We start from the raw sequence: 14,797 nt of genomic DNA on the forward strand, positions 1-14,797 counted from the left end.
GACTCCGCCTACTCCTCTCGCGGAGCAGGATTACTGGCGTCGACGGCGAGCACTTCCGGGATTGATTTATCGCGTCTAGACAAGACGCGATAAATCGATCCCAGAAGATCGATTGCTTGCCGCCGGACCAGAGGGTAAGTATAGACGTACTCTCAGTCCTGTCCCAGCTGAGCCTTTCTGTTCTAAGACTTACTGCCCACAGTCCAGCCTTCCGGGGTCCTGCTCCCTGCAGGCCGCACCCCTGGCTTTCTGCCTGGGAGCTAGGCAGAGTCTCCGTGTAGAGCTGTTCCTGCAGCTCTCCTGCGCCTTTGAGTCTGTCCCTGTTCTCTGTCAAGCAGCAATGCCCAAGGCCTCCTACTTTGGAGTCTCCCTTTAATTCTCTACAGACTACTCTTATCTACACTCGGGAGGCTTCATTCAGTCACATTATCTGCTTACCTTGAGACATTGCTCATTTTCTCCATCTGGGGTGGTGAGCTAAATGTGTTACAGGTGGGGCCGGACCCATCTCCACTTAAAGGGCTAGTCACCCTGTGACACCTCCAGTCTCCGCATACAATCTATAGGGCCTGTGTCTGCCCCCTCTACCATAATACTTAGATGTGAATATTTAAAGTTGGCCTGCTGAAGTTAGCCCTTTAAAATCAGATGTTCATTTTGTGCAGGAGGATTCGGGACACCCAAAGGCCTTCCCTGTGTCTTGGGAAAAGGTGCTTTTCTATATAGCTTGCAGTCGGAGGGGCAGCGTACTACTCCATGCAGATAAATGGCAAAGATATTTGGATTATCCCCGGGTGAAAATGGCGTATGGGTGAGCTTGCTTCCTTCCCTCTCCTTACTAAGTCATGAGCAGAGGTATGTCCCTGGAGCCCTTCTCAGAGCATCAGGCCTGTAAGAATCTCACACAGGGCTTACGGCACAGGCCTTCCTTATAGCTCACTGAATGAGACACGAAATCCAGGTTCCAGCTTCCATGCAGGTTTGGTTCATAACCTCTTCCTGCACATTGAGGCTCTGTAGGCAACAGGCCCTCGCAGCTAGGCATTCTGGAATCCTATCAGTCCATTTGGGGTCATAGAATCATGAAGATGCGGGGCTGGAAGGGATCGCAAGAGGTTGAGGCAGGATTGACCATCCTGGCCCGGGTGGGGTGTGTGCCACCCATTCTTAAAATCCTCGTGATGGGGATTCCACGACCTCCTTAAGTCACCTGTTCTAGTGCTTCACTGTCCTTGTAATTGGAAAACTTTTTCCTGAAAGCTAACGTGAATTTCCCTTGGTGCGAGTTAAGCCAGTTGCTTCTTGCCCTGGCTTCAGTGGACATAGAGAACTGTTGAGCACAGTCCACTTTATAACATATTTGAAGACTGTTATCAGGTCGTCCCCCACCCCAGCCTTCCAAGCCCCCAGTTCTTGTGCCCTTTTTCTCGTCTGTCTGGAGAATCTTCCTCCCAAAGGAGTGGTGTTACAGGGCCCATCCCTGCTGTTCAGAGAGAAATTCCTCCTTACATTCTACTGTCTTAGTCTCTGGAGCATCCAGTGGGAAATTGACGGAATCAGTAATGTACCATTGACCAGCCTGAGCATTAAATTAGAGCCTCTTTATCATGTCCAACAAATGAAATACAGTTGACAATGTAAAAAGGTCCTGGCTTTCTGTCCTGCCTAATTATGTTGAATTACAATCGCATTCTGAAGGGAGAGCCTAAGAGGGGTCAGTGGAGCTTTAGATGGAATTGAAATTTGTAAATGACAGAAGAGGTGAGAGAAGGCGCAGACACGTAGCAATTAAGGCACTAACAGAAATACGCCACGCTTTTGTATTATTCAGAGCCGAGCGCTCCGTACATTACATTTCTGAGCATAGGTACGCACACTGCTCTTGGTTGTGTTAGTGTTTGGGGGTAGTCTGAGTCGAGGAAGCAGCCGCGGGAGCAGGAGGTATGCCAGTGGGTGTCACATGGCGCTATTAGCCCATCATACAGCAAATGCTTCCGGCAGGGCGTGATAGTCAGCATGATGTAGCTGTTCTTTCTTGCCTCTGATTTCTGTGGTCCTGCGGTGGTCAGAGCTGTCTGTTGCTGTCTCGGTAAAACCTGTGGCAGAGAACACAACCACTCATGTATCTATCTGTTTTCATGTCTTAGATAAGTGGCTCCTCCCACTTCTTCTTTCTGTCATCCACACTTGTTGCTCAGGCTCTGTCTTTCTAGGGCTACTGTGCCTTGGTTGTATGTAGGAGAGACACAACTGATTATGCACAGATTCTCAGAGTCTGCAGAAAGGTACAGGCTGACAATCCATCTGAAAAAGTGCAAGGTCATGTATCAACCTGTTCCAGGGAAACCCTACCCGAAACTGAAAATCGCCATTAGCAACACACAGCTAAGTGCAGTTATAGCCTTCTGCTGTCTTGTCAGTGTATTGTCAAATGATGATACTATAGACAAGGCGCTGACAAGTAGTATCAACAAAGCCAGTTTATCGTTTGGCAGACTATCAGGCTGAGTTGGCAGCGACATGGTATTAAGCTTCAAACCAATCTAAAAGCCTATACATTGTGCTGTCCAACTTGTACGGGTGTGAGACCTGGACCTGACACAGGCATCCCATTAAGCTTCTAGCTAAGTTCGATTTACTACATCTGCGTGCCATGCTCTGCATCAAATAGCAGGATAAAGTTACCAATACTGAGGTTCTGGAACGTAGTTACGCCCCAGGGATCAAAGCCGTGCTCAGCGCATCCCAATGACGCTGGGCTGGTCATGTGTTGAGGGTGGCCGACACCAGAATGCCAAAGCAGTTGCTCCGTGGGGAACTGGAAGTGGGCAACCGCCTATGTGGCGGCTAGAAGAAACGCTTCAAGGACACACTGAAGCATCACTTGAAACAGTGCAACATTGGCGTTGGCAGCTGGGAGCCATCAGCAACAGATTGACCATGCTGGTGAGCAGTAGTCAACAATAGGGTTACCCAGTTGGAGATTAATGACTGTATGGCTCTTGAGGCACAGGGGCTGGATCGTAAACAGCGGCGGACTCAACAGGCGCAGATTGTAATCTCTTCTTCGGCATCGAGCTACCTGTGCACTTCATGCAGAAAGGACTGCCGCTCGCCCATTAGCTGCTTTAGCCACATCCGTACTCACAAGACATAATACAATCGTCAGGGTCATCTTTGGTCACACAGGACAACATCATGGGTGCCTTATTGTTGTATTTACACACCCCAAGTAAAAATACTGCAAAAGTATCAGTACTGAAGAATAGATTCCAATAAGATATCCCGTATCCAGTAAGATATTGATGACATGGGACTGTACCACAGTACCAGACTCAAGGCTGGCAATGCAGCTTTTATATTATCATGGTAGATAGGGCTGGAACATTTAGATGTCCATCTGCCGTTGTCTCCCCGTAGGTGGAGTTTTGATCCCCTGACCAAGCTGATAATCCAACCTGATTCCAAGTGAGCTTATCCCTGGCATGGATTAGAATCCTCCTAGTGTGATATGCTTGCCCTGGTCTACACCGGGGGGGGAGGGAATCGATCTAAGGTACGCAACTTCAGCTACGAGAATAGCGTAGCTGAAGTCGACGTAGCTTAGATCGACTTATCTTGCATCCTCACGGCGCGGGGTCGACTGCCGCCGCTCCCCCGTCGACTCCGCTTCCGCCTCTCAACAGTGGTGGAGTTCTGGAGTCGACGGCAGAGTGATCGGGGATCGATGACTACCCGCCGATCCGGCGGGTAGTGAAGACCTGCCCCTTGACTGCGCTGAAGCCGAGGCTGGTAGGAATGACCTGGTTGGAATGTTGCTTCTGATCAGGTCTATGCAGATGCTGTGGTGGAAGTGAAGATACTCTTTTTTCCTCCCTTCCCTTAGAGCCGTGGCATTGCACAGTTTGCTATCCTTGGCCTATAACTCCTATTATGGGCACTCCTGCTATCTCCCTGCCTGCTGTGTCCGTCTCAGTCATCGGTAACATGCTGACCTGAGAGTGGCTAGGCACTGCCATATTGATGGTTGAGGACGAAAGGTGGTTACGTCTTACCAAGCCATTGATGGGGCTCTTTTGGCAGTAGGGTAAATTCTCCCCTGAGTTATGTGAACCCTTTAACGTCCCAGGGTGGATTGATGAAATGGGTGGCTGGCTACGATGGTGAAGAGGATGCCTTGATCTCAAACTGGAAGAGGGTAACTGTTTGTGGCAATAGTGGAACCACCACTCACACCTCCAGTCCCACCCCAGAAATATAGGTCCTGAGTGTGGGAAGCTGAGTGCACTGAGCCAGAAAGTATCTGGGATAGTCCCATGCTTGTTGCAGAGGGCATGATACCATGAGCTAACCTGGACGAATTCTCAACCATGTGGACAGTGAACTTACCTGGAACCATCTGCTTTAAAGACTCCAACAGCACTGTGAAGGCAAATTTTGTCAGCATAGCAGGGACAGGGAGGTGCCAGAGAGGGCCTGTATACCAGCCAGCTGCTGGGGCATGAAAGTGAAACGAGGGGAGGAACGCAAGGGTAGGTGGTGTAACTAGTTTCTGAACAAGTGATTCACAACTGCAGATTGAGTGTTAAGTTAAGTGCCATGAGCCAGCACGTGCCCTGACTGTTGCTCACCCGGCTCCGATGATGTCTGCTGGAGTTGCAGAGGGTGAAAGGGTAGGCATAGTCTGGTCAATTGCATGCAGTGGTGGTGTTCTCTTCCTGGAGATCAGTTTTACAACCTGGCCCGGCGCCACACTGTATGGTCACTACTCCATTGAATCCCACATGCTGCCAAACCACCTGGCTCTGGGCAGTCTAGTTACTTCATCTAGCTCTGTGACTCTAGGCTCAAACTGTGTGGCTGGTAGAACCAGGGAGCTAACATTCAGCAGGCACAGACAAGCCTTCTTAACAGTCAGGGCAGGTGGTAGCAAGGTGCCTCATAACCCTGGGTAGCCCTGGGAAACGTCATATCTGGGTTCAAGTCCTTGCTTTGCCACAGACTTCCTGGGAGACCTTGGGCAAGACACTTAGCCTCTTTGTGCCCCAGTTCTTCAACTGTAACATGGGGATAATAGCACTGCTCTGCCACACAGGGGTGTTGTGAGGATAAATACATTAAAGACTGTGAGGTGCTCAGATGATCCTATTACAGGGGCCAGATAAGTACCTATGGTAGGCAGTGGAAATTAAAATAGATTTTTAAAATTCCTCCCGCTTTAGTAATCGAAGGTGTTGATATTGACACAGGTAAAAGTCACTATATTTTACACCTGGTTTATCTGGGCAGTGTGTCGGTGTATGCCCCAGAGGCGACTTACATATGAGGAGGATTGCTGTATTTCGGCCAGGCATGGCTAGTGTGGCAAGTCAGGAGAATTCCAGTGTAACCCACCAGGTAATTTTCCAGCCGGCAGCCTTGTTGGACATGATTTGACTAATCAAGGAGGATGCTGTGTCCCCCTTGTATGACCTCTCTATTAGTATTGTGTTTCTGTAAGTCTGAATGGCATTTTCATTTAATAAGGGAGGTGATAAAGGAAAGCTGCCCACTTCCTGTGGGTCAAACACATAACTCAACAGGAGAATTGCTCATAAAACTGCATCATCATTACCAAGCCCTTGAGGATTTTTGCACCAGTTACTTCAGTCTGGCTTGATCTCTGAAATGGATCCGCTATTTTTGTTTTTCTGAATGCAATGGCAATTCCTCTACCAACAGAGATTGATACTGTGTCTCCTCCGGTGGCTGGAGGCTTCAGGTGAAGCCCAGACCCATAATACTCCTCTGCTAACTGGGTGCATACACCTTGGGTTCCGAACGTGGATGATTTCTTCCTGGCCCTCAGCTGGTGATCCAGGTAGACCCTGAAACATGAGGATTTGACCCTCTTTCTCGTTGTCGTCTCAGCATATGTCACTGCAGATAGGCGCAGATTCTCAGATGGTATAAATTCATCCTAGCTCTGGTGTCTTCAGTCGAGCTATTCTGCTGTAATCCAGCAGAGGATTCAGTCTGCTGTTCGTAAAGTGTTTTGTCCTTTTTGTGACTCTTAATAAGATGCCTCCGTCGCATCCTGCCCTAACAAGTTCCCTGTGCCTGATTTTTCAGAGCTGATGAGCATCCATAGCCCTTATTATTGTCAGCTGGGATTGTGGGTGCTCTGCGCTTTTGAAAATCAGGCCTGTTCCCTTTTAAAAATGTATTTACTTCTATCCTGTTAGGGTCTCAGGGTGATCTCTCCTTTCAAGGACTCTGTATAACTTACTCTGCTTGGAAATTACCAACATTCTGTATTTCATTAATTAAACTGCACTTGCGATTTCTACCCTCTCAGCCCCCCATTCCCTTTCCTGCCTGACCCTATTACTAGACTGAGTTCTTAAGGCTTCTGTCGTTATAATATACTAGCTTTTATCCTACTCTCATCACTGTGGGATGTGGGCGTCTTCCGGCTGCACATTATGCAATATGACTAACACCTGTTATGGGTGGCTCATTCTCTCTCTCATCTTTTCACTAAGGGGAGAGTTGTGTGTGCAGGGCGGTGTTTTGTTTGGGTTAGCTGGGTTTTCATTTTAAATGTATCCGCTCTCATGTGTGTTAGAGAAGGCAGGTTGGTGAATCGTGCCGTAGAGCAGAAGGTGGGGAAATTTGTCATGGGCCCGTTTTCCCGTGAGTTTGTTCCATAGTCTTGAACCAGTCCCTGAGAAAGTTCTGTCTCCTGCATGGATGAGCTTTACCCTTATGTTAGAAAGTTCCATTGTCTGAGGAGCGAAGTTTTCGAGTGTGGGTTTCATCCTGGAGCATCAGGTAATCTTTTAGGTATGCTGGGCCCACTCCATTGGTCCATTTTGAAGATAAAGGACCGAGACCTTGACTCACTGTTCTATGGGAAGCCAGTTTAGCGAGCGCAGGACAGGTATGGTGTACTCATGGCATCCAGTGTTGCTGAGCAGACATGCTGCAGTGTTCTGTACTAGTTGGAGTTTCCTGAGGGCTGATAACCCCATGCCTAGGTTGGTAGCATTGCTGGAGTCCAGATGGGAGGTGACAAAAGTGTGTGTAAGTGAGGCCAGGTCATCCTTTCCCATGAGGAGATGAAGTTTCCTAGCCAATTGGAGATGATAGAAAGCATGATTTGCAGATGCTACTATAAGAACGCCTAGTATTGGTGAAGAATTACTCAGAAGTTATGGACTGAATTGACTATCTGTGGGTGTGAGGGGAAAGGGGACACAGGGCAAGGCTCTGGCATGTCAGAGCTGGGAAGGGGGACACGGGGTAAACGCTTTGCGGCGTCACAGCTGGAAACAGAACACTGGGAAACAGACTCTGCCGGTATGTAGAACTCTGGTTATGCTTGCTTGGAACTAACCTCAATAAACATCGCATTGCCTGCACTTCGGACTTCTGGTCTTCTGCTTTCTATCTGCGTGACAAGACTCAGGGGAGGGCATGAAAGGGAAAGCCCTCTAGCAATTACATTCAGTCTTAATCTGCTCTCTTGGTATTAGGCAAAAATCAAGATCTCTGGAACCTATCAACTGGTCAGATTTCACCACCTTGACTTACTCTCCTGGGATGGAACAGTCAGGCAAGTGGCAGACCCAGGATTAGATGTCAGGAATCCCTTTCTGTGGTCCCCCGTGCTTAGTTCGCTGTCCTAAGAGACAGCAGTGAAAACCTGGCAGAATAAGGGTGCGTGGGACTAGGGCTGGGTGGGAATGAGTTTCCTGTCCTGTGAGAATTTTTGAGATTTAAAAAATAAATAAAGAACAAAAAGGCCAAAATTTAAATTTTTTTCATGAACTGACAAACAAACATAAGGGTTCGGGTCAATCAGAATGGTTTGTTTCAATTTTGACTTTCCCCCGTTAATCTTTTTGAGTCTAAATTTACTACCATTTTCCAACAAAAAGTCATTTTGACTTCAAGACCCACAACTTTTCATTTTGATCGAGGCAAATTGGGACATTTCGACGACTTCAAATGATTTTTGCAAAAATACTTCGAGCTGGGAGACTTGTGAAGAACGGCTCTGTTTTGCCAATCGGTTTTGGTTCTGACCAGCTGGCTTTTATTGGCGAAAAAATGTTTCATCGAAAAATTCTTCATCCTCTCTACTTGGGATGCTTGGCAAAAGCGAGACCTGGTTCAGTGGTTCTGAACCAGGGGCCCGGGGCCCCCTAGGGGGGCCTCAAGCAGGCTTCACGGAGGGCCTCAAGCAAGGCCAGCACTAGACTTGCTGGGGCCCAAGGCAGAAAGCCGAAGCCCCACTGCATGGGGCTGAAATCCAGGGCCCTGAGCCCCACCACCCAGGGCGGAAACTGAAGCCTGAGCAATGTAGCTTTGTGGGGCCCCAAGCAATTGCCCTGCTTGCTAACCCCTAACGCCGGTCCTGGCTTTTATATGCAGACAATCAGTTATTGTGGCACAAGTGGGCCATGGAGTTCTCATAGCATGTTGGGGGAACCTTAGAAAGAAAAAGGCTGAGAACCCCTGATTTAATTTGACTATGACGGATACTGATTAACTGAGGGAAGTGATAGACCTAATGCCCCATGAATGAGACAAGGCTAACCTGCTGACTAAACCCCATACTTCCAACTCTGTCTGGGTTAAATCCAGCTTTCAGGTTCTTTCTGAGAACACAGGTGATGACATTGAAATATTTCAAGAGAGACAGTAATTTGGGGCTGTAGTCTATGGCTGATGATTCACAGTACTCACAGAAGTGCCATCCAAAGTGTCAAAAATCACAATAGCTTGTCTGGGCCATCTCTAGAGTCCAGATCCAAAAACCGGGGTATGCATAAGATTTACTGGGTGACCATGGGAACTGTACCTCACTTTCTCCATCTGTAAAAGGGAGAGAATAGGACTTACCAGTTAGAGCTGGCTGAACCTTTTTCTATTGACTTTTTTGAAAATTCAGAAACTTTAAACTAGTTGATCTACCTTGCTTCTAGTTTCTTCCTGAGAGACTGCGATCCTGCCACCTCTCACATAGAACTACTGATCAGAGAGTGAGAGAGCGTGTTAGTGGGTGGGGTCGTGAACCGAGAGTGAAGAGACCCAAGTTCTATTTCTGACTCTGCTGCTGACCTACCATGTGACTTTGGGCAGGTCCCTTCACTTCTCCTCGCTGTACCTCTGTTTTCCCTCCCGCTCTTTTTCTGGTTTGTCTATTTAGACTGAGATCTTATGGGGGCATGGATTGTCTCTTACCATGTGTCTACAAAGTATCTAGCGCAGGTCTCAGTTGGGGCTTCTAAGCAGTGCTGTAATACAAATATTAATAATGATTAATAATGGGAGTTTTAGCTGAGTAACATCTGGTAGGGGAACTTACATAGTTCAGGTTTTAAGAGATCTCTTTGTGTGTGTGTGTGTGTGTGTGTGTGTGTGTGTGTGTGTGAGAGAGAGAGTTAATATAAATATAAGCTAGTGTGGTATTTACTACTGTAAAATTTAAAATGGAAAGAGCATTGGACTTGGGGAGGTTGTTCAGTATATGGACCAGAATCACCAAAGATGTAGCAAAACACTAGGTATTTATGCTTCGGATTTGAATAAGTAAAGGACATTGCTATTCATTATTTATCAAACATAGGAATTGGGATAGTTATCATTTAAAGATTTTTCATTAGCATTTCTGATAACAGATCGATGGCTAACGGGCAAAGGCATTTATTCTTATTTTCCAATTAAATCCACTAAAAATAGTTCTTACCAGCTATTGCAAGGGACCGTGGTATGTTAAGGATCCTCTGTTTACTGAGGCAAAAGGCCATCAACCGCAGTCCGTCTACTTGAGGATAGAAGTGTTGGCAGCATGTAGCCGTAGCACGCTATTGCATCTCTGAGAAACTGGTCAGTACCTGGCTGATACGAGACCACAGCAGAATCTGGTGGGAGACCTTCCAAGTGGTTGACTAGATAGTGCCTTTCCTTCTCTATCAGCACCCCACTAAGGCATTAGTGGTTTTGTGGTGCTGGAGGTTCCATCGTTTGGATGAGAGAGAACTGAAGTCCTGGTAAGGTGCCAAAAAACATTGGAAACTGGTCAGTACTTACAGTGGGAAACATCTGGGGCATGATCCAATGGGGCTATTCACATGCTTGAAGCTACACATGCTTTGAAGTGCTGCACCAGGGCCAGCATGCTCAGCACCTGGCAGGATTGAGGCCCTAAAGGAACCAGGCCGTTCCTTAAAAGTTATTGGTGGGAGTCGAGAAATCCCTTGAGTTTTGTCCCTCACCCCCCCCCCCCCAGTACATAAATACACTTGATAATCTGGAAGATTTCTAAGTCCCTTAACTCCTTTGTTTGTTTCCTCATCTTTAAAATGAGGATAACCCTCCACTACCTCAGAGAAGTTCTGATTAATGTGTGTAACATGTGGTATAAGCGATAAGTGTTGCTTGGTTTTGTGCTCAGTCATGATGTGCAGCCCAAAGTACATGAGCTGTTCCTGGAATCCAGAAGTCAAAGACATGGAGCAGCTGTGAAAGTATCTGTGTATGAAAATAGGGAATGTGGCATATTCCCCTCCACTCCAACACCACTCAGCAATCTCTGTTTTTCATTCCAGATTGCACAGGATTCTTGTCTGACGGGGAGAACAGAATAAAAGCAACTCTACAGGACCTTGTTTCCGATATAAGGTAAGGGGGAAAGATCTTGTCTATGATTGGAGAGGTTGCTGTGAGTTGGGAGGTGGTGGAAGTCTTGGACACTGGTTGTACAGTCACGAACATCTTGCACATTTGGTCAGACTGGATGGGTTGTTTCTGGTTCTTCATCATGTATTTAGAGGCACAGCACTCTCTCTTTGGCTCAGGGTTTGCAAAATGGGGCTGTGTTCCATCAAAATATTAGACTCTGAAACACGGTCTGTCCAAGCAGACGTTCTGTTCCCTGCAAGACTCCGCAAAGGCTCCTGGTAATGTTATTTTAAAGATGTTAAGCTGTGTCTACACTAAGTGGCATTTCAAATCATGTTAGCTACTGTGATGAAAAAACTACCAGTTTACCCAGTCTGACCAGACTCTCAGCCATACTTGTTTCCCTCCCATTCCTGCATCCTTGCTGTCCCTATCACCTGACACAGCCCATCCCACCCCACAGGTCGCTAGCTAGCAGAAGTGGGTCAAATGCTGCACCCTTGCCTGCTGGTCCTTGTGGGGGTTCTGCCTGTAGGGCACACATCTCATGGATCCTGCCTTAGTCTGCCCCAAAGTGCAGATGAGTTTTGTTCAGAGTGCATCTTAGTCTTGTCCCAGAGGTTGTATTCTACAGGATGTGTTTCCATGTGCAGTTCCAAATGTTTTTTACACTAGCTGGCTGATCCCTTCTGCCCCAGAGCTAGCTGCATTTCATTGGTAATGTATGTCCATCGGCCAATGTTTTGAGATTCGGTTGCTTGAAGCTGAGCCCTTAAGATCAGCTGGAGCTACGGGTGCTCAGCAACTCTGAAAGTCAGGTCACTCAAAGATAGACTTTGTGGGTGAACAATTTGGTTACCCCTGTGTGAAAAGTCTTGCCATTGGGCTGAAGTGTGATGTGAAATGGAAACTTACGTGTGAAGTGCTCTAGGAGATGCCATGATTTATGGCCTGTGGCACTGCAGATGTGTCGACTTGCACTTGCCAGGTCCATGCCACCCACACTGGGTGTAGTTGAGGAGCCCCAGAGTGTTCAAACCACTCTCCTGGCACTGGAAGAGCACGGGCGTGCTAAAGTTACCTCGCTGGGGACTTGCCATCTGCTTCACCAGCACATTTCACAAGGAAAGCTCCATCCTTGGCCGAGGGAGGACAAGCAAAGATCCATTCAGTGTGTACATAACTTTTCCTATAATCGCGGCTTTGTTCCCCTGGCTTCCAGAATTCCTGCACTTCAAGTTGTAGGACGCAGCCATTGATTTACATAGCTGCCTTTTTCGTTAAGTAGCTTGAGCGTAGAAACTGTGTGTTTCAGTGTTAGATCCCATAGCTCCACCATTGACGGGGGGAGAGTAGGGTTTTGAATGGCTGTTTTTGCAGCCTGAATCCAGGCTTAACTTTAATGTAAATGATTTGTTCACTGCATGACCTGAGAGTTTGTGACCCTTTACCGGTCACACTGCTCTGCAGCTCTTGGGTTGCCTCCTGTGCCTTTCTTTGTTCCTTGGGAAGTGTCTGTGGGTTTGGGTTATTTTGGGGGTTTTTTTAGGACTCTTAGCTTGTGGGTGCCACTCTATTTTCTGCATCTTTACAGCAGGGGCATGGGAGCTGTAGATGGACTCCTGCTTTGATATCAGGAAAGTGGCACTGTTCTATATGAACGCTAATGGGGATGGAGACTTCAGCTCCCTGGTCTTTCCAGGTGGCCGGGTCAGGGTAAGGGAAGCTTGCAATGTTGTTGCCCCTCCTCTGTGGATAGAGAATTTCAAAATAGGGGCTGTCCTCCTAGCACCAATTTTGCCTAAAAAACAAATGTAAAGATCTAGTGTTCTAAGGCCTCAGATCGCAGCCTGCCCCTGCAAGAGAGATTGTCAGTGTACAAATCACTTTCCGTTTTGTTGTGTAACTAACCACCCCTGAAAAACAAATTTCCCTGTGTGGGCTCTCCCGCTGGATTGGTAATTCTCCAGTGCTGACTTGTTTTGGTATAAAATTTCCTTTGCAGGCTGAGGATTGAAAACTAGGTCAGGCTGGAATGCGGCCTTGAGGAGTTGTAACTAACCCCTTTGCACTCGCTACAGACAAGCACATTGTGTTTAACATTGCAGACTTTTAGCAGTCAAGGGAATTAACCACTGGAGCAGTTTATCTAGGTATGTGCTGGAGCCTTCATCACTTGGAGTCTTTAAATCAGTATGTTGCAGCTAGACCAGACGTTACGGGCTTGATGCAGCAATCACTGGATGAAATTCCCTGGTCTGCGTTATACAGGAGGTCGGACTAGGTGATTGTAATGGTCCCTTCTGCCTTTACTTTCTATGCATCATGTCATCCGGGACTGGGCCGTGGTTTACCTACACTCAGCTGATGTGTGTTAAATGTGACAGCCCGTCTGCACAGACTGCAGTTCTGTATATCGTGCGCCCTGAGAGTGCTTGTTTACACATCCTGTTCTGTGCCCGTTTCCATGGTATCTGAGCACATTCTGATACTTGCTGTTCACACTGGGCCTCCCTGCTCCGTGCATTGCGGTGGAAGCCATGTTTAAGGTTCAGCCACCCACTCAGTGGGTCAAGGACATGAGGAATGCATACCGGAACTTGTGGGAGGTTGTTCGGGGGTGGGAGGGGAGATGCTTAAAGGCCGAGGGTCTTATCATCCGTGGCTTTGCCTCTGCCCAGGGCTCTGCAGGGGGCAGCAGCCTGGATTTAGCATGGCCCTTAGGAGTGGGATACCCCTATAGTTTTAGACTGCGTCTCGACAACCCCTGCTGGGAGGTTTGCCTGCTGAAAACACCCTTCAGAGCAAAACTAACGATTCAGAATATAGACAGATGTCTCGTGGCGCCGGGATTCTGAATATATCTAAATCGGAGTTGATGGTGTCCCTTTGAATCCTACCTAATTCAGCTGGGTTTAGCTCTCCATACTAGTGACCGTGTGCAACCTGGGACTGACACAAAATGACCTCTTATAAAGCCAGATGAGTGTTAGACGGCTTTGCAGTGGGATCTGTAGCTTTTTGCCACACAGCTGCATTGTGTGATGCTAACCCTGCTCGTAGACTTCAGGGGTTATTTTCTTCTTAACTTTGATACGTTGCCGATGGAACGATACAAGAACTAGGGGTCATCTAATGAAATGAATAGGCAGCAGGTTTAAAACAAACAAAAGGAAGTATTTCTTCACACAACACACAGTCATCCTGTGGAACTCTTTGCCAGGGGATGTTGTGAAGGCCAACACCATAACAGGGTTTAAAAAAGAACTAGATAAACTCATGGAGGTTAGGTCCGTCAATGGCTGTTAGCCAGGATGGGCAGGAATGGTGTCCCTAGGCTCTGTTTGCCAGAAGCTGGGAACGGGCGACAGGGGACAGATCACTTGATGATTACATGTTCTGTTCATTCCCCCTGGGCACTTGGCATTGGCCACTGTTGGAAGACAGGATACTGGGCTAGATGGACCTTTGGTCTGCCCCAGTGTGGCCGTTCTTATGTTCTTGTTTAGGTTGTTTACTGGCTGCTCTTACCTCTTTTAGACTGAAGCATGCTGGCTCAGAGTTCATGTTTTACTGCAGCGTGCTCAAAATATTGCCCTCTCCCAGAGCATGCTAAAGTAAATGAAAAATTAGAGACAACAGCCGTGCTCTGCATCCGACCTCATTGCAATGTGTTCCGTGTTAGTGCTTGTCATGGGGGGACAAGTCATCTTTTTATTAAGATCCTCTGATCTTTGTGTGTGTTTGTGAATTAAGCCACTAACATTCACTGTTAGTGAGGTAGTATCAGAATATCTCTTTTATAGATAGGACAACTAAGGAGTGGAAAGGTTTCTTGCCCCAAATCATACAGCAGCCCTTTGGCAGAACCCAAACTTCCTGACTTGCAGTTTTAACCACCTGATCATTCCTGGCTAGTATATCCCCACTCTTCGTGGGACTAGACAGTATTTCAAAAGCACTGTAGGATCGTTGGGTGCATGTTGGTGCTTGCCAATATTGCGTTCTTTACAATATTACTTGGGATTTTTTTAATTAAAATTTTGATGCCACCAAATGGCCGAATTGTGTGTTGCCTGTTTCCCTCTGCTGTGCCTAGTTCCTGCGATGTGCTTCTCTGTGTTTT

General features: G+C 47.3%; 1 protein-coding gene across 4 annotated transcripts in view; it reads left to right on the top strand.

Moving 5' to 3' along the window:
* Positions 1 to 14,797, top strand: part of LOC128831951 (t-SNARE domain-containing protein 1-like) — a 699,719-nt gene that overhangs the window by 79,217 nt on the left and 605,705 nt on the right. For all 4 annotated transcript variants that reach the window (XM_054018910.1, XM_054018909.1, XM_054018914.1 and 1 more), the window contains exon 2: positions 10,599 to 10,671. The gene's annotated coding sequence lies outside the window, so the exon portion shown is untranslated. The remainder of the gene's footprint in view (positions 1 to 10,598; positions 10,672 to 14,797) is intronic.

This window comes from Malaclemys terrapin, chromosome 2 (genome assembly GCF_027887155.1).
Source record: "Malaclemys terrapin pileata isolate rMalTer1 chromosome 2, rMalTer1.hap1, whole genome shotgun sequence".
NCBI lineage: Eukaryota > Metazoa > Chordata > Testudines > Emydidae > Malaclemys > Malaclemys terrapin.